The 19,148-nt window shown below is 53.0% G+C and overlaps 1 long non-coding RNA gene across 4 annotated transcripts; it reads right to left on the reverse strand.

The window, feature by feature from the left end:
• Positions 1-1,099: 1,099 nt before the first annotated feature.
• Positions 1,100-18,834, reverse strand: LOC310886657. Of its 4 annotated transcripts, XR_014575405.1 has the most exons (7): positions 18,598-18,834; positions 12,379-18,509; positions 11,941-12,271; positions 11,565-11,790; positions 10,081-10,572; positions 9,741-10,000; positions 9,050-9,652 (listed from the first exon to the last, which is right to left on the reverse strand). It is a non-coding gene; the product is annotated as an uncharacterized lncRNA (long non-coding RNA). The 4 variants fall into 4 exon arrangements; XR_014575406.1 differs by having other exon boundaries at positions 9,051-9,652; positions 9,741-9,983; positions 10,081-11,790; positions 18,598-18,831; XR_014575407.1 differs by having other exon boundaries at positions 9,051-9,652; positions 10,081-11,790; positions 18,598-18,831.
• Positions 18,835-19,148: the final 314 nt, after the last annotated feature.

A 19,148-nucleotide genomic window follows, 5' to 3' on the forward strand; every position in this document is an offset into this window, starting at 1 on the left:
CTGCTGTACCTGCCATGGTCGCTGGAGAGTGGGGCGGTTCGTTGGGGAACCCGGGCAACGGGGGCTCCACCCCAACGGCTGACCAGCCCCTCACCGCCATCTTGGTGAGGACTGCAGTTTCTCTACCCAAGCAGGCTTCCCAGCGCCATCAGTTTCCATCCCCATGAGCCTTTCCCGTCCCAGTCCTCATTTGCCAGGCCCAGGGGGGTTTCGCACTCCAACACTTTCCACTCCCAAGACTTTTCCATCCCAAGACTTTTCCATCCCAAGACTTTTCATCCTCCCGGCGATTTCCCATCCTGACAGTTTCACAGCCCAACAGATTCCCATGCAAACTATTTCCCATCAGCACGAAGCGTTTCTTAATCCCATGAGATCTCATCCCAAAGACTTCCCATCCCTTGGATTTCTTTTCCAACTATTTCCTACCCCAATGAATCGTACCCACCCCATTCAAGATTTCCCATCCCAATAATTTCCCATCCCAAGAGAGATTTCCCTACCCCAATGCTTTTCCTTTCCAAGGATTTCCTCCCCAAGGAAGATTTCCCATCCCAATGCCTTTCCTTAAGGATGCCTTCCTCCCCAAGGAAGGTATCTCATCCCAATGCTTTTCCTTCCCAAGGAAGCTTTCCCGTCTCTTTCATTTCCTAGCCCCATGGCTTTCCAGCCCAAGGAAGTCTTCCCATCCCAGCAATCATTTCTCATCCCACTCATCATTTCCCATCCCCACGATTTCCCATTTTCACCATCCAAAAGACAGCTTAGCCAGCCCACAGCTAGAGAGAGATCACAACAGGGATTTGCACGATTCTGGTAGATTCAAGGGCATGGACACTTGGCGTGCTAACGATTGCACTTTATTCCAGAGCAACACAGATCAGCGGTACCAAGAGCGCTATGATGAATCTGGCGAAGATGTAGATAGATGGTTCTTGCAGGTATTACCAGGAAATAAACAGGCGTCTGCACTTCTCTCTAGCTACCTTAGTAAAAGATCGGAAGGGTAGAGCACTAATTAACAGTAGCATTATTAGAGGCACTACTGTGGCAGTGAAAATACCAGCAGGACATCGGCGTCTCCCATTGCACCATGCAGACCTCCATGCCTTGAGTGCCACCAGCAGTACTCCATGCGAGCTGGACGCTCAGGGCACTTATGGCCACCCACCTTTGTGAGGTCAAAGGCTGACAGTGACTCTCTGCTGACCTCACACGGCTCTCGGGCACCCCGATGGCAGCACTGACGGCGCTAAGCTGACTGCCATGAGCAAAGGCTGACATGAAATGGCTGCTGCGCAACGCCAGGAGCAATGTCTGCCGGGCCGGGGGTTCGGATGGGAGCTCGGCCTTCGGCCTGGGAACTGCGCCTGGGAGCCAGGGACGTCCTCGATGTGCAGCTGGACACCTGGGCCTGAGAAAGCAAGGTTTCTTGAAAGAAAATTGGAAACATCGTCACCTAGTGGCTGTCTCAGGGGGACGGATCGAAACGCACAGCATCTCTTGGTTACCTGAAGTGCTGGTGTCCTACGCCCTCGTATGTCTCAATGACATAAAAAGGGACAGATTTTTACCCCAAATGCAGCTCCTTTCTGTGGGAAGCTTCCCGTGCTGCGCATCCTCCTCTCTTTCTAGCATGTGGCTTCGACTTTAGGCGTGTTGTTTTTTCTCCTTGTGAGAAACAAAGTTGTGTTTTTGCAATAGAAGGTGTTTTTGCAGTGGAAAAATCCACTAACCTTGCATATGCAAAAGTGGCATTGTGTGTGGCATAGCAGTGGGGACTCTGTTAAGCAGATAAGGGGAAGGTCCCACTGTCCCAAAATCACGAGGATAGCGAAGAAAAACAGGATGAGCAGTGCGAGATCAGTAAAAGCAAAGATCACGGGCCCTCTAGTCACAAGAGAAGAAGGAAAAAATAAAAGGATAAGGAGAAATTAACGGTTGGTCAAATAAAATTGTACATATATGGTATAGTAGTGCGTCGAGTAGGCTGTGAACCCGTAGTACTCAGCCAATGAAGAAACAGGGGAGAAATCAGGTGTCGGGTAATAGGGAATACACGGTTATGATAAACTTTTACTGCGCACTCCTGCTTGCAGGATGCCCGCCATTGCAATCGCGAATAAAAAAGCTCCACAGAAGATCCTGTCTGAAGAAAATTACTGAGATTTTTCTCAGGGTTTAGGGGCTCGTCCCGGATCTTGTTGCCTACCAGAGAGTTCTTGCTACCACAGACAGGAAGGTGCACCCTCTGATTTCAGCGGTCCCGTCGGGGGTGGTGGCTTGTCTCGGGATGGCTGACAAAGGACTGAGACTGTTCATCTGAAGACAGGCTCTGAGAAGAACTGGGGAGAAAGGAGGCCAATACAGACAGACCACAGAGCACAGCCCAGACACAGCCCAGCCAGAGCACGTACACAGCACAGAGAGCACAGACACAGCCCGGACAGAGCCCAGACACAGCTCAGACACAGCACAGAGAGCACAGACACAGCCCAGCCAGAGCCCAGACACAGCACGGACAGAGCCCAGCCAGAGCCCAGACACAGCACAGGCACAGCACAGACGGAGCCCAGACAGAGCAGAGAGAGCACACACACAGCACAGAGCCCAGACACAGCACGGACAGAGCCCAGACACGGCCCAGACACAGCCCAGACACAGCACAGACACAGCACGGACACAGCACGGACAGAGCACGGACAGAGCACAGAGAGCACAGGCCCAGCACAGAGCACAGACACAGCACAGACACAGCCCGGACACCGGAGCCGTTATCCCAGCATGGCAGCAGCAAGGTGACAATGTGCTCGCCTGGAGGACAGCTGAAATCTTTCCGCATGTCTCACAGCTCACCCAGAGATCGGGATCACCTGGTTACTGCTGCTTTTAGATGGTGGTCTTCAGCCTGCTGTTCCCTAGGACGGCCCTCCACTGGGGTAGTCTGCTTCGCCTTCCTATTGCTCCTTCCCCTTCTCAGTAGGACTCTCTTCCCTTACTAAACGAGATGACTTGTGCATCCATTCTTTCATCTTGTGTGTATCGGTGCCTGGGAATGCCACAGGGCAGTCCCCGGAGCCAGCTGTAGGGTCCGTCAGAGGGTTGGAGTGGCTGCAGGGCCTGTCAGCGGGGCTGGAGAGGCCGCAGGGCCCGTCAAAGGGGTTGGAGTGGCTGCGGGTAACATCCCAGGGCTTGGAAGGGCCTCAGAGCCCATCCCAGGGCTTGGAGGGCCTTCAGGGTGCGTCACAGGCTTGCATCAGATCAAGACGCATTTTCATAGACCCACACAATTTCTCTTGAAGGTGCTGAATTGTACTGAATAGTCTTCAAAACACATAGAGCAGACCCAGCTAACAAGCCGCTGGTGCTAGGAACTAGTTTTGTGTTGTTTGTTTGTTTGTTTGTTTTTCGTTAACTTTGTTTCATGAGAACAGATACCAAATGGGTATTTTCAGGCAAGGGCAAAGATGACCCTGGAGTTGGAGCTATCTAAAGGATGAATAACTAGGAATCTATTTACTCGAGAAGACCCTTTTGTAAGGGAAAATCCTACACACGTGCACTGGAGTTTGATACTAATCCATTTGTTGGAAACCACTGGAAAACAGTGGAAAGCTATTCTAAGACGAAGTACCCTCATTCTAATACAAAAAATCACACCCCTAGAGTGAGAGACCCCAGCCCAAGAGGAGACCCTTCCCCTCTGAGGATGCGCAGAATCATTTTGTCATGTCAGCCGTAGGCTAATTCTGGAACCTGTGAGAAGTTAGGGGATTGTACTAGCATGGAAATGTAGTGATAAAAGATTGTATCAAGTGTGGCGTGGAAAATCTTTCCATGTGCTGGCTTTGTGGGAAACCACCTGGTACCCAGACTCGCGCAGTTCTGAAAGAAAACTGTGTCTCGACCTGGTGTCTGGATTGGCTTCTTGCGCATCGGGTAACAAATCCAAACTTTTCTCGGACAACTTGGCGAGCTGTAAATCTCTGGCACTGCCAGCATCGGGGCACACCTTTCTAAAACCTTTTAGCAGCGCCGTAGGATACCGCATTTGTTCAGGGCTGAATTCCAAAGCCATCGGAGGTGGCAATCGTGATAAAAACCGGCCCACATCCCCCCCCAGCCCTTGCCACCTGTAGCCATCCTGCCTCAGGGCTGATCGCTGGCTGGAATTTTTAACTCCTTGTCTAACCACAGAGGTTGTCATTCGGGGACAAATACTGGGTTAAGTTCACCGTCGGTGCAAGAGGAGCACGTGCTACCTGCAAGTGGGCAAAACCATCAACAAACATAGGCCAGCCCCCAGGGATCATAAACAACAAGAAAGGGATTAAGAAAAAGCACCTAAAAAGCACGGAAAAACAACACCAGAAAGGACAAAATATCAACATTGTGACCAGCAACTATCAATCTCAGAGAAAGCTTATAAGAAACACTCTTTTAAAACATTCCGGTCAGATGTGACGTTAGCTCAACCCTTTGTGCCCCAGCTTGGCTGCCAAAAAGTCTGTTGTGGTGTAACCCAGCAGGCCGCTCAGCACCACACATCTGTTCGCTCACGTCCCCCCATCCTGAGTGAACGTGCAGAGAATCGGAAGGAAAATAAAAGCTCATAGGCATTGATAAAGAGTTTAATAATAAAGGAATAGAAAATAATAATACAAATCATACAATACATTAAAAAGACAATCAATAAAATTTATTAATGTAAACAATTTTTTCCCAGCCTAATGCTCTCCTATCACCACCATGATCACAACATCACAAAATATCATAAAAAATCCACCATGATCACAATATCACAAAATCACCTAGCAATTTCCCATCATTTCACACTAACGAATCCCCATCACCGTCATGACTTCCCATCCCACTGATCATTTCCTATCCCAGCAACCTCCCATTGCTGATCCCAAGGCTCAGTTCCCAACTCCCATCCATCCATCCATCCATCCATCCATCCATCCATCCACCCACCCATTTTCTCCCGTCCGTGCTGGCCATGCCCACATCCATTCACGGACTGAGCATGGGCAACGGGAGCGGGCTGCATTAAATCCCCTCGGCATCCCACTGCCAGAACAACTGCAGGCAGAGGCGTTGCTGAGTGAACACCTACACTAGAGGAATTTAAGAAAAAAGGCTATAAAGCAGAGAAAGGACCAGAAAGGAAGAAATAAGCTTTCAATCCCTGCCATTTTGTGTCCCAACAAGCAGTTCCCATGCCCAAACTTGCCCATGCCAGGTATTGCCCATCCCAACAGCTTCCATCGCAACACTCCCAACACTCATTCGTGACCCCCCCCATCTCCCATCCCCCCCCGTTGCCCATCCCTGACAGTGAGAAACACTGACTAGCTACAGCACTAAAGAAGGGTAAGGGCAAGCGAGAGGGGAAAGGGCTGAAGAGTGCGGCTCAAGCTGGAGCAGGTGCCTGCAGAGGTCTCTGTGCCTGCGTGCTGAGCTCAGCACCACTGGGTGCTGCAGGGGCCGTCGAGGAGCGCAGGGTCACGGGTAGCCGGCATACTTGGCTATGGCCCCGTCTTTCTGCTGCTGCGCGAAGAATTGCACAGGGCCGATCTTCATCTGGTGGGCCGCCCGCTGCCGCTCCTCCTGGGCCAGCTGCTTCAGGCGCTCCCGCTCGGGACGCTGCTGCAGCGTGATGGGCACCGGCTCCTCCTGCTCCTCCAGCGGCGTGGGCGCCGCGTCACCGCCTGCCCAGGGCCCCACGCAGGGCACGTAGTCCACGCGGGGCCGTGCCAGGGGCTGCAGCATGCGCGGCTGTGTGGGCAGAGCCCCCCGCTGCGCTTGGCCCCCCGCGGCTGGCAGGCACAGCGCTCTGGGCGCCTGCTCTAGGGCAGCGTCCCCTGTTCACGCCGTGCTGCCTGGTGGTGCCGGCACCACCTTCTCTTTGCCGCCAGCTGGGGATTGGGGGGCAGCGGGCACAGCGCTGGAGCCTGGCACTGTCTGCGCGGCGCTGGGCATCGTGCTGGGGCTGCTGGAGGTGGGCTGCGGCTGCACGCAGGGCAGCTGGCGCCCTGGCCCCAGCGCCTTCGCCCTGACCCCCAGCGGCTGCAAAGTCTCGCTGGGGGTCTTTGTGCCCCGGCGCTGGCGCTGCAGCGTCTTGGCCCTGACGCCTTGGGGACAGAGGCTGTCCTGGGGCCGCACGGCACCGGGCTCCGCGCTCGGAGTCTCCGGCAGCAGCCGCGCTCTGCGGGGAGGCGGCGACGCTGCTCCTTGCCCCCCAGCAGCCCCCGGGCTTCGGGCTCTCTTGCTGGGCGCCCGGCTGTTGTTGGTCGCTGGCTGCTGTCTGCCGCTGCCGTCTTTCCTGCTGCTGCCACGGCGTCCTGGGGCCTTGGACATCCTGGCGTCCCTGGCACGGCGTCCCTGGCAAGGCGTCTCGGGGCCTTGGAGACCCTGGCCCAGCAGCATCTTCCTGTCCTTGCCGGGGGGTTTCTCTGTTGCTGGCCTCTTGGGCTGGGAGCTCTCCGCTGTCCCGGGGGTGCTGGTGGGCGCGCGGCGCTTGGCCCCCCGCTTGGTGCCGGTGGACGCAGGGGCAGCCAGGGGGCTCTTGAGGGGACCCAGGGGGCATTTGGGCAGGGGTGTCCTCTGCTCACTGAGGACTTGGGTGTCAGGGGACCTCTTGGGGGGACTCAGGGGGGGTTTGGGCAGGGGTCTACTAGGGGAACTGAGGACCTGGGTGTCAGGGGACCTCCTGGGGGGACTCAGGGGTGGACTGGGTAGGGGTCTACTAAGGGCACCGGGCAGGGGACTGGCTGCAGGGCTGAGCGGGGGGCTCAATGCCAGCACAACAGGGGACTGCACCAACAGCCCACCCCCAACCTTCTCGGGGTACACCCCAGGGGTTGTGGGTACCTCACCGAGGGCTCCTGTGGCTTCCAGTCCCTGCGTGCTCGGCTCCTCGATGTCCTCGGAGAGGTCGGGCAGCTGGGAGAGGAGGCGGCTGAGGGCAGGACTGCTGGGCGAATCGGGGAAGGCGTCCTGGGGCTCCAAGGCCTCGAGCCAGCTGAACAGCTCCTCCGTGCCGGGGATGTCCAGGTCGGCCAGGAGCTGGTCCTGCAGGTGCTGCAGCAGCTGGCTGTCCCCTGCCAGCTCTGGAAAGGCCTCGGCGAAGGCATCAGGGCCCAGCTCGGGCAGCTGCGGGGGCTCCTCAGGCACCTGCGGGGCTGTCGCCGCTGAGGACGAAGCAAGAAAATCCCCCAAGACGGGCGATGTCAGCTTTCCCATGGCTCATGGGTGTGGGGCGACAACCGGGCGGCTGTGCCAGCGCCAAACTCACCGTCGGGCGTCGCCGTCTGGGTGCTGCGGGTCGATGGAGCCAGGAAAGGCTCGGGGGGAGTGGGGTCAGGCAGCGGGGGCCCCTGGTCCTCGCTGAGCCCCACGGCGTGGTCGCAGGGCTCCGGCAGCTGCCCCTGGCTGCTGGTCACGGTGCGGGGCGTGGGGAGCGCCTGCCCCCGGAGCCGAGGCCCCGGGACGAGGGGTGGCGGGGGCCTGCGGTGGGCGGGGGCCTGCAACAGGCAGGTGCCTGCGGGGTGCAGGGGCTCCCCGTGGAGCACGGCCCTGGGCCCCAGCCCCAGCGCATGGTGGGGCACCAGTGTCCCCGTCACCATGGGCTGTCCGCACTGGCAGACAGGGGCACAGGGAAGAGCGGTGTGGGGGAGCTGCCCCACGGGGGGGAGCTGCACCACCTGCAGGTTATGCCCCACGGGGGGGAGCTGCACCGGCTGCAGGTTATGCCCCACGGGGGGGAGCTGCACCACCTGCAGGTTATGCCCCACGGGGGGGAGCTGCACCACCTGCAGGATATGCCCCACAGGGGGGAGCTGCACCACCTGCAGGTGGTGCCCCTCGGGTGGGAGGTGCCCCCCAGGTGGCAGCTGCGCCACGGGTGGGAGCTGCAGCACCTGCCCCTGGACCTCCGGCACCACGTGCCAGACGGTGGCCTGGGGCAGCGCGTAGGAGAGGGTGGGTACCTGGGGGGGCTGCAAGGGCACCGCCATCGCTCCGGGGAAGGAGGGCAGCAGCCAGGCAGCCACCGTTGGCGGCTCAGCTGGGACAACGAAGGGGGAGTTGGGCGTCTGCGGCACCGGCGGCAGCCGTCTGGGGAATCTCTCTGTGAGGAAAAAGGGCGCTGGGCTGAGCTCTCGGGCGCTGGGCTCGCCGGCAGGGCCGCAGCCCCGGGAGGAGCGGGAGCCCGCTGCTGTACCTGCCATGGTCGCTGGAGAGTGGGGCGGTTCGTTGGGGAACCCGGGCAACGGGGGCTCCGCCCCAACGGCTGACCAGCCCCTCACCGCCATCTTGGTGAGGACTGCAGTTTCTCTACCCAAGCAGGCTTCCCAGCGCTATCAGTTTCCATCCCCATGAGCCTTTCCCGTCCCAGTCCTCATTTGCCAGGCCCAGGGGGGTTTCGCACTCCAACACTTTCCCTCCCAAGGATTTTCCATCCCAAGACTTTTCCATCCCAAGACTTTTCATCCTCCCGGCGATTTCCCATCCCGACAGTTTCACAGCCCAACAGATTCCCATGCAAACTATTTCCCATCAGCACGAAGCGTTTCTTAATCCCATGAGATCTCATCCCAAAGACTTCCCATCCCTTGGATTTCTTTTCCAACTATTTCCTACCCCAATGAATCTTACCCACCCCATTCAAGATTTCCCATCCCAATAATTTCCCATCCCAAGAGAGATTTCCCTACCCCAATGCTTTTCCTTTCCAAGGATTTCCTCCCCAAGGAAGATTTCCCATCCCAATGCCTTTCCTTAAGGATGCCTTCCTCCCCAAGGAAGGTATCTCATCCCAATGCTTTTCCTTCCCAAGGAAGCTTTCCCGTCTCTTTCATTTCCTAGCCCCATGGCTTTCCAGCCCAAGGAAGTCTTCCCATCCCAGCAATCATTTCTCATCCCACTCATCATTTCCCATCCCCACGATTTCCCATTTTCACCATCCAAAAGACAGCTTAGCCAGCCCACAGCTAGAGAGAGATCACAACAGGGATTTGCACGATTCTGGTAGATTCAAGGGCATGGACACTTGGCGTGCTAACGATTGCACTTTATTCCAGGGCAACACAGATCAGCAGTACCAAGAGCGCTATGATGAATCTGGCGAAGATGTAGATAGATTGTTCTTGCAGGTATTACCAGGAAATAAACAGGTGTCTGCACTTCTCTCTAGCTACCTTAGTAAAAGATCGGAAGGGTAGAGCACTAATTAACAGTAGCATTATTAGAGGCACTACTGTGGCAGTGAAAATCCATCAGGAGGGCCAACTTACCAATGCCTGCAAGGCAAATGCACTTAGGATGGGTTTTCTTTGTCAAGACTAAACTTACAAGAGGTTCAAGCTCTCCGCAGCAGTAGCTGTGCCCGCAGGACTCAGGTGCTGCCTCGGCCAGCAGGCCCAGGCAGGTGGGGCACGTCTCATCCCCGGGGGCCTCTGCTGTCAGCCCGCGGGGCGGCTGGCTCGTGCTGCCCGCGGCCTCCCTGCCGTGGAGATGCTCGGCCACCGGGATGGAGGCTGCCCACTCCTAAGCACCTCTAACCAGCAGGACCTCTAACCCTGAAGTCTCCTCTTCCACCAGCAGGACATCAGCGTCTCTTGTTCCACCAGCAGGACATCGGCGTCTCCTATTCCACCACCAAGACCTCCATGCCTTGAGTGCCACCAGCAGTACTCCATGCGAGCTGGACGCTCAGGGCACTTATGGCCACCCACCTTTGTGAGGTCAAAGGCTGACAGTGACTCTCTGCTGACCTCACACGGCTCTCGGGCACCCCGATGGCAGCACTGACGGCGCTAAGCTGACTGCCATGAGCAAAGGCTGACATGAAATGGCTGCTGCGCAACGCCAGGAGCAATGTCTGCCGGGCCGGGGGTTCGGATGGGAGCTCGGCCTTCGGCCTGGGAACGGCGCCTGGGAGCCAGGGACGTCCTCGATGTGCAGCTGGACACCTGGGCCTGAGAAAGCAAGGTTTCTTGAAAGAAAATTGGAAACATCGTCACCTAGTGGCTGTCTCAGGGGGACGGATCGAAACGCACAGCATCTCTTGGTTACCTGAAGTGCTCTGTTTCCTTCAAAAGGTGACAACCTGCAAACCTACCAGGCACCTTGCTCTTGTCTCCTTGGAGACTTCATTCACCACTCAGAGGGATTTTGGACTGCCTGTACCAGGAGTCTCACTGCGAGGAAAATAACTGCTTAGCGCACTTCACAAAGTCTTTTGCCTTATAGCATGGTCAGGAAAGGAGAACCTAACATCCATTTTACAGGACTGCTGCTCCTCGTTCGGTGTGCACAAGCAGATCTAGTCGCTGTAGCCAATGCTAGGCCATGCTCTGTCCCAGAGGCCAGGCAGGGACACAGGAGTCACAGGGAGAAGCCCTCACAGGCACGGAGGGCAGGCACGTCTCCACTGCAGCCCTTTGCCCACACAATCTGTGCTGCCCCTCCTGCACCTCTGCTGGCTGTGGCTTGGGCGTGACAGGCAGGAGAGAGCCCGGTGACACACAGGCGCACCTCCTGGTGCCGTCAGCACCAGGGCAGAACCTGCCAACAGATTATTCATCAGCAAAAAAAAAAAAAAGTCTCCGCTTTCCCATGTTACCAGGATGAGGCCAGACTGACTTAAAAACAAACAAACAAACAAACAAACAAAAAAACACAGCCTGAGAGCATCTCAGGTTTAGCTTGTCCAGCTCCTAAACTCCTAGGGCCAAAAAGGCCTTACAAGTATCAGCCAAAGTAAATCCATATTGCAAATTTCAAGTCAGGAAAAAAAATAATCACTATAATTATTCGTTGAAGGGCTGGTTTTGGTGCCCCCCTCAGCTCAGCATGCACCAAAACCTATCTGAAAGCCAGTTAGAGATCTATTTTCTTTTACACCGAGGTGACTTTTTCACAAACCTGAACACATACAGCATACATAGAGTTCCTTTTCCATTTTAGGGTTCTTTCTGTAAAAGCCAACGCAGGTCCTCCCACTCAGCTCTCATAGAGCAGCTACCCTCTCCTTCACAATTACAAGATCAAAACAAAACAGTGGTTTTGACTGAAATTGCAAAGGATGCTGTGCAATAGATGGACCAGGAGCAGGTCTATGGAGGCCAACATTTTTCTGAAGGTCGAGGCTAAGGTTACCAGCCAGAGACATTAATAAGATTCCCTATAGTTCAAACAAATTAAATGTAAAATGACAGTTAAAGCAGCAGCGCTGATTACAAATCAACAAATATTAATAATACCACCAGCTTGCTGCACAGCAAGGATTGTACACGTAAGAGTTTTATAATCCAGTTTGTCCTCAGTTCTGTACTTTTTTTTTTTTTAATGCAGTTGGGATTACCATTTCCCCCACAGAAACCCCCACAAACAGCAATCCCTCATCCCAGATCACAGCTAGCTCTACTCAACATATGTGCTTGCCAAATATATACAAGAAATTTACTCCAGGGTATTCTTCCTATCTGCTCAAGGCAGGCATGAAGGGCCTTGGGTGAAGAAAGTAAGAGGGAAGACCACCGCTTTATTTACAGTACCTTGTCCTCCACCAAAGCATATGACTTGGGGGGGGGGAAAAAAAGCCTCCCAGTTTCAAGGTGGGAAACCGTTGACTCCTGAAGTCCCTGCAGTTCCTAAAGCATTAAAAAAAAAAAAAACACAAAAAAACCGCAAAAACAACTAAACCAAATCCAGCAAACGCACACAGGACTCATGCATGGGAGGACCAGAAACGTCAGCTGCGGATGCCCCCGGCCCGCACGCCTGTCAAGGACAAGGAAATACGAGGGGAGACGGGGACAGAGGGGGAGGTGGGGTGCCGGGAAAGGCCGAAGCCTTCCCGGCTCTGCGAGGCAGAGAGGGAGGGCCGAGAAGCCGCGGCAGGGCGCTCGGCAGAGGGCACCGGGCTCCTACCTTCGGCCAGCACCTCGTCCACCGTCACCTGGTGGCGGCCGATGCTGAACACCCTGCCGATGTACCCGCTGCCGGGGCCTCCGCTGCCGCCGCCGCCGCCGCTGGTGCCCGACCCGGGGCCAGAGGCACCCTGCTCCCGACGCGAGTCGAAAAACTTCTTCATCTCTCAGGAGGCAGCAGCCGCCTGGGAAGGGGGGTGATGCTCTCCTCAGGGGCCCGCGCCCCCTCCTTCTTTTTTTTTTTTTTTTTTTTGGCTCCTGGAGCCCGGCCGAGGGGCTCCGCGGGCCGCTGGCCTTGCGGGGCCGAGCGCCGTCCTCCGGAGGAGTCACACCTGCAAAACCAGGGGGTGGGGGGGCGGGACACGGGCGTTAACCCCGCGGCACGGCCCGGCCCGGCCCTGCCCGCCGCCCCCGGCTGCCCGGGCCCCCCCCGCGGTACCTCTCTGCGGGCGGGGGGCGCCCCCATGCACCCCGCAGCGCCGGCCGGCCGGCCTGCCGCTAGCCCCAGCGGCTCCCCGCGGGGCGGCTCACGGCGGGGGCCGCCTGCCGGCAGGGCCCGGGACCCGCATCGCTGCCTGACGGAGCTCCCGGCGGCCACCGAGCCCGTCACGGACCGAGCCCGCCGCCGCCACCGCCCCCCGCCGGCCCCATCCGCGCAGGAAATGGGCCGTCACAGGAAGTGCCGGCCGCCGGCGGGAGCACCGCCCCCGCCAGCACGGTGAGCGCGGCCCGGCACGGCCCGGCACGGCCCGGCACGGCCCGGCACGGCCCGGCTCGACGCGGCCCGGCACGGCCCCGCCGCCCGACAGCGCGGCCTCCGCCCCCGGCCCCGCAGCGCGGCGCAGGGCGAGGGGCCCTTCGGCCGAGGAGGGGGGAGCTGTAATGGCCGCGGCCCGCGCCGCCGCACGGCATCCTGGGAGTCGTAGTTCCGGCGGGAGCCTCGTCGTCCCTGCCCGCCGCGGCGGGGACTACAACTCCCGACAGGCTCTGGCTGGGGGGGAGGTTGTCATGGTTTGGTGGGTCCGTGAGGGAGCCGCCAAGGGTTTGGCGGGTCTGCCGGTTACTCGCCGCTATTTACATTTATTTTCGAAATACTGCGCTTAAACTCGACATCTTAATGTCAGAATAACACAAGCTTCCTGCTGGCACGTCTCCTAAAGCGCAAGGCTGGTCTTCGTGCAGGCCCTGCTAGCACCTAATTGGCAAACCTTAAATAGAATGTTAAAATAAAAAACATATCCCTTGCCCCAGACTGTAACCTGCCTGGGAACAAAGATTTTCCAAAGAAAGAAAGGAAGGAAGGAAGAAAGAAAAAAAGGGATGCTTCATCTGTACACAGAAAGCTCAAAGCTTAGCCAAGGTTTTAAACTCAGTGGTTGATTTTGTGAAGCCTGACTTGAAGCTGCTTCAGCACTTTGCCCATACCAGGTGTTTGCCCAGTCCCTCCTTTCCTCTCAGTCTGGGAGTTTGACAGAGACCCTATTCCTCGCAGGGTTCTGGGTTCCTTTCAGGACACAGTGCAAAACACCTTGCATGCACCCAAAACTTGCTGGCTTTAGCTGGTCAACATGCACGCTTTAGGACTTGGCTTTGGATTTAGTGTTAGATTACACCTTTCTCCCCCTTCCTGCTCCAGCACCTTGAACAGTTTACAGGCTTGCAGCAAAATGTTCATAAGCAGCAAAGCAGCTGTTCTGAAGACCCCAAAACCTTGAGTAAGGCTTCAGAAAATGGCGAGTTTAGCTTGAATCTTGTGAAGCTTTCTGTAAGCATAGTTTGGGTTCTTTCTCTCAGAAATCAAGAGAGGTGTAGGTTTTGCAGCCTATGGCATCTGCAGCAGCCATCTCCTCTGCTTTTCATGTGTTAGCTAGAAAGGCCAGAGCTGGGATTTCAAACGTCCAAGGGAAATATGAAAATAGCAAAAACTGCTTTTACCAGCCTGCAACATGGAATACAAAAACCTGAGGAACACGTGGCTGTGAAAAGAATGTTTTTGTGAAAGCAAGGCTCTCATTCCTCCCCTCTGGCTGGGGCAAAAGGTGTGGGACGGAAAAGGAAACCAAAACACATTTGCATTTTCCTAATGACACTTATTTCCTGTATTATGGTAATAACTACAGCCATCCTGCTGACAAGCTCCTGTCCCAAGGGGATAGGCTAGGCAGGTGCTGGTTACTGTGGAAGGGCAAAATGTTTACCCTGTATTTTGTTTTAAATAAGAGAGCTTAATGGAAACAACTGCATAACTGAAAGACCCTGGAGAATATGTTGGGAAGCAATATGCATGTGAGAATAATTACAGGCTTTGCACAGTCCTTTTTCCTGCATTGCTACCTTGCATGAATGAGCAGACCTTTGGGCACAAGCCTCCAGAAGCAGTGACAAGACTGGATCTACATGTTGTAAATGGACCAAATTGTTTTCCCCACAGTGTATGAAGATTTTTAAGATGCTATTATTGTGCAAGTGGCCATCAAAATAAGCAAGGAAAATTGCTGGTGATAGTATTTAGCATGTCTGATGCACAGATCTAAAAATGCATCACTATACAGTTGCTTCTCTGCTGAGCCAACATGCCTCTTCATTGTGGTTAATTCTACACCTCTCCTGTCATCTTTACTTTCAGGTGTTCTTGTGTGCAATGCTCTACAAGCTGACTACAGACCCCAAAGGCTTCCTTGACTATTGTCATTCACCCATAGTTTGTAGGGTGCTGTCTAGTGCCTCCTATCTATACATGATTCCCAGGTGTCATTTAAAAGATGCTCTAGGCCCACATGGTTGGAACTGCAGTCATTTCAGCCAGTCGGCTAACACAAGTATGAAAACAGTCCTTTTTTATTTAATAGGCTTTAATCTTCATTAAACTATGTTCGGCTGTGATTTGAAGCTATTTGATGAGTTGCCAGTGGTCAATACAGAAGATTCACTTGCCCTTTCCTTCAGATGAAATATGATTAATATGATTTTTTTGAATTACTCTAACCTGTGAAACATTCCCAGACATCTATTAAGACTGAAGTAAAATATCCAATGCAAAATGACTGTTACAATTAGTGATTTCTGGGAACTCTGCAGAACTAAAAAATTACCCCCCACCCCCACCCCAAGTGGACATTTCTGAATAGCATAGGGAAATGTCATTTCAAGATAAAACCTACTGCCATGCAAAAAGCCTGCAGATGCACTGCTGACTATGGGGCCCTGATGTTCTCACAGGCACACCAACCTTGCTGACCGTTTGGGAGCAAGAGTACAGTAGAAGGCAATCCTCAGTTGCAGATGCTGATAACATTCTTTACTCCAGAAATCAGGAGGCTCAGCTGCACTGCTGCAATTCCAGTGACCTTCATAGGGATCAGAGAGAGCTGTGCTCGAAAGCTTTAAGTTGAAAAGCTAATCACTGATTGCCAGCAGAGATGTGGTCTAGCACTTCTCCTGTGTATGCCTGGAGCTACTCCAGTGTCCTCATAGCTTTGCTCTACTGTCTGCAGAAAACAATCTCAGCCTAATACTGTCAATTCTAAAACCAAAATTTAGCTAATATCCCATAACGTTGGTTTTGAAATATTTGAGTCCTGATGATGTGGTCAGCAGTTATTTGCCTGCATATTGTCTCTCTGATCCCTGGTTCCCCTTATACTGCTAACAAAATGCATTCAAATCCCCAGGAAGAAGCACATTAATACTGCTGCTTCCTTTCTGATGAAACTTTCCAGGCAGCTCAGCATTTTCTAAATAAAAACATACGTTTGAAAACGTTTCATGTGAGTAACCTGAAAGCTAGGGAACATTGACCTCTTCTGGATATCTCTAGAAATGACAACAAGGCAGGAAAGCATGCTCATGTTTATGTGCTTAGTTATATACAACAATCCCCACCAGAGTTGTAAACCTCACTGAAATCTACGTTATTTTGGTTTACAGCAGTGGCATATGACAAAAAGACAAGTAGCAATTTACAGAAGGTAATGATTTTTAATAATTTCACCTTTCTTCTTGCCTTAATGCTTAAGTTATGGGGTTCTCCTATGTTATATGCTCGTGTAATGCCTCTGAGTGGCAATTTTGCTGCATACAGCAAAGCTCACAGCAAGAGGCTTTTGGCAAACTCAGGTCTGCATGAAGAGAGGCAGAAAGAAAAGATTTACAAGGTAATGGACTTTTTTTTTTTTCCTAATCAATGCATAATAACTAAATTTTCCCATTCTATGACTTTCTCACATTTACTACAAAACCTTTCTGTTGAGATTCCCACCAGTTAAAAAGTATCAGACCCACTCTTCTATCTGTCTCTTTCTGTCTTTTTGTCTGTATTTTCTAGAATCCAAAGGTTTTCTTTAGTGGTCCACAAACACTGCCAGGATGACCAAGCATTATTTATTTATTAAGCCAACTTTTATTTACCATCCCCAGGAAAAGGTCAACTCTCAAGAATCATCTAGGTAGTTGGCTAAGGTCAGAGTTCTCTAGAAGAACAAAAAAGGTGAGAAGGAAGACTTTGGAGATTACATCTATACATTACCTCTTTGAGAAGTTTGTTTGTTTGTTTGTTTTTTATGCTCCTGCTTACTACTGCAAGATATATTCACCAAGGCTAGTGACAGTTATACTTCCTACCACTAGACATCAACATCTTCCACCACTGTTAATAGCAGTAATGGCCTATATAAAGTAGGAACACATGGAAATAATTAAACTAATTGACATCTCAAGGCTCATGCATGTTTGGTGCAATACTATACATAGTGTGGATTGATACTGCTTACATCAATCAATACAATTGACCACCAGGTCAAAAAAGAGCTATGTTTCTCAAGGAGTGTGACTCTGCACTACAAATAAATGCTATTGATTAGAACAGGTATCATTACATCAAGACAAAGTTGCAGATTAAGCTCTCGCTGAAAAGGGGTTTACCTGCTGGGTTTCAAGAGTCAGGGTCCTGAGTGTCCTCAGGCCTTCATTGCCCCAGCCAATCTTACCTGGCCCTCTACCCAACACCTTTTGCTCATCAACTATGACCTCCATTTCAGCACAGGCCTAGGAGGCTCATTCTTTTGAGGTGGTTGTGGGTAGTCATGGCTCTGGGTCTCTCTTTCAACTTTGCAGGGTGAGCTTTGGGCTCATGTTATAAGTAGGGCTGTCTCTCAGGATGTCTGCTTGGTCTTGCTTTCTCTGATGATCACTGGGTGGTTGATGAAGCTGGTTGCTGCCGTTGTTGTGTAGGTGCTGTAGGATTGGGTCCTGTTTGTGTGCTTACCTATAGTGCAGCCATCATCCTTTATTCTACCTTGTTTTCTCTCGTGGAGCAGCTCTACTCTTGCTGCTGTAAAGCACTAAATCGTTCTTTCTCCACTCTAAGCTTTGCATCAGCCAGTGAGTTTCTATCTTCATTCCCTAAAGGGCAATGTATGTTTTAGAAGTCCCCCTTAGCTGGGCAGTCTATGACTATCTTTTCTATGATCTGTTTCTTTTCCCTGGAACTGGGGTATAGCCAAGTTACAAAGCGGCTAAGTAAGGTAAAGCCTTATAGGGGCAGATACTATTTAAGGGGAATTAAAAAAAAAAAAAAGCTATTAATTTCCTCTTCAGGACAGTACGTATGCTAATTGAAGTAAACATTCATTAAATCCATTAGATGAGATTTAGGTTTGATAATGCATTTAAGGCTGCTGGAAGCAATGTTTTCTTAGTTTATAGCTTGGAGCTCTAGGGACCTTCCCAGAGGTTGCCCGAAAATAATCTACAGCTACCACACTGGCATTAAGGGTTTCCGTGACTGAATGTCTCTCCATGGAGCTCACAAAGGTCTTAAGGCCTGGAACATAAATGTTATCACTTAGTCTTGATAGTGGGCGTTTGTTCAAGGCAAAATACTTGTATTTGTACCACCTGCAATGTGGGTGCAATTATAGTGGTCTAGTATATCTTTTGTATTTAATGTAACTAGGCTGTATCACAACAAGCAGTTTAATTTTGACTGAACTGTGTCCACACAAGGTGATTTCTTCCCAGCAAGTAATGGGAATGGCTTATCAAAGCCGGGCAGCCCTAGATGATGTGAAGACTCCTGCATGTCTTCTGTCACAGCCTGTGCCTTCTACGCTAGTGGGGAAGTTAAAACAGACTTGTTTTCCCCAGTCCAGCTGGAATGGTGGACAGTGAGAAAACAGGAGCAGCTACGATCAAGAGCAAGGGACTGCTTGCGTGACTACAAGGGGCTCTTTTGAAGGTTAAAGTGCCAGCCCACTAAGGCCTCATCATCTTCACACCCCGACTATAGAGGTGCTTGCTGACTGCAGTCCACTCCTGGATCGCATTCATTAACGCAGGCAGCTGATGAAGCTGTCAGACAACAATGACCCACGCCTGTTTCCCTTCCCTGCCATTTATACCTTCAGTTAATAGCTTCAGTTCATCTCCCTGCCGTGGAGATGCTCGGCCACCGGGATGGAGGCTGCCCACTCCTAAGCACCTCTAACCAGCAGGACCTCTAACCCTGAAGTCTCCTCTTCCACCAGCAGGACGTCAGCGTCTCTTGTTCCACCAGCAGGACATCGGCGTCTCCTATTCCACCACCAAGACCTCCATGCCTTGAGTGCCACCAGCAGTACTCCATGCGAGCTGGACGCTCAGGGCACTTATGGCCACCCACCTTTGTGAGGTCAAAGGCTGACAGTGACTCTCTGCTGACCTCACACGGCTCTCGGGCACCCCGATGGCAGCACTGACGGCGCTAAGCTGACTGCCATGAGCAAAGGCTGACATGAAATGGCTGCTGCGCAACGCCAGGAGCAATGTCTGCCGGGCCGGGGGTTCGGATGGGAGCTCGGCCTTCGGCCTGGGAACTGCGCCTGGGAGCCAGGGACGTCCTCGGTGTGCAGCTGGACACCTGGGCCTGAGAAAGCAAGGTTTCTTGAAAGAAAATTGGAAACATCGTCACCTAGTGGCTGTCTCAGGGGGACGGATCGAAACGCACAGCATCTCCTGGTTACCTGAAGTGCTGGTGTCCTACGCCCTCGTATGTCTCAATGACATAAAAAGGGACAGATTTTTACCCCAAATGCAGCTCCTTTCTGTGGGAAGCTTCCCGTGCTGCGCATCCTCCTCTCTTTCTAGCATGTGGCTTTGACTTTAGGCGTGTTGTTTTTTCTCCTTGTGAGAAACAAAGTTGTGTTTTTGCAATAGAAGGTATTTTTGCAGTGG

This window comes from Anser anser (assembly GCF_964211835.1).
Source record: "Anser anser genome assembly, chromosome: 26".
Taxonomy (NCBI): Eukaryota; Metazoa; Chordata; class Aves; order Anseriformes; family Anatidae; genus Anser; species Anser anser.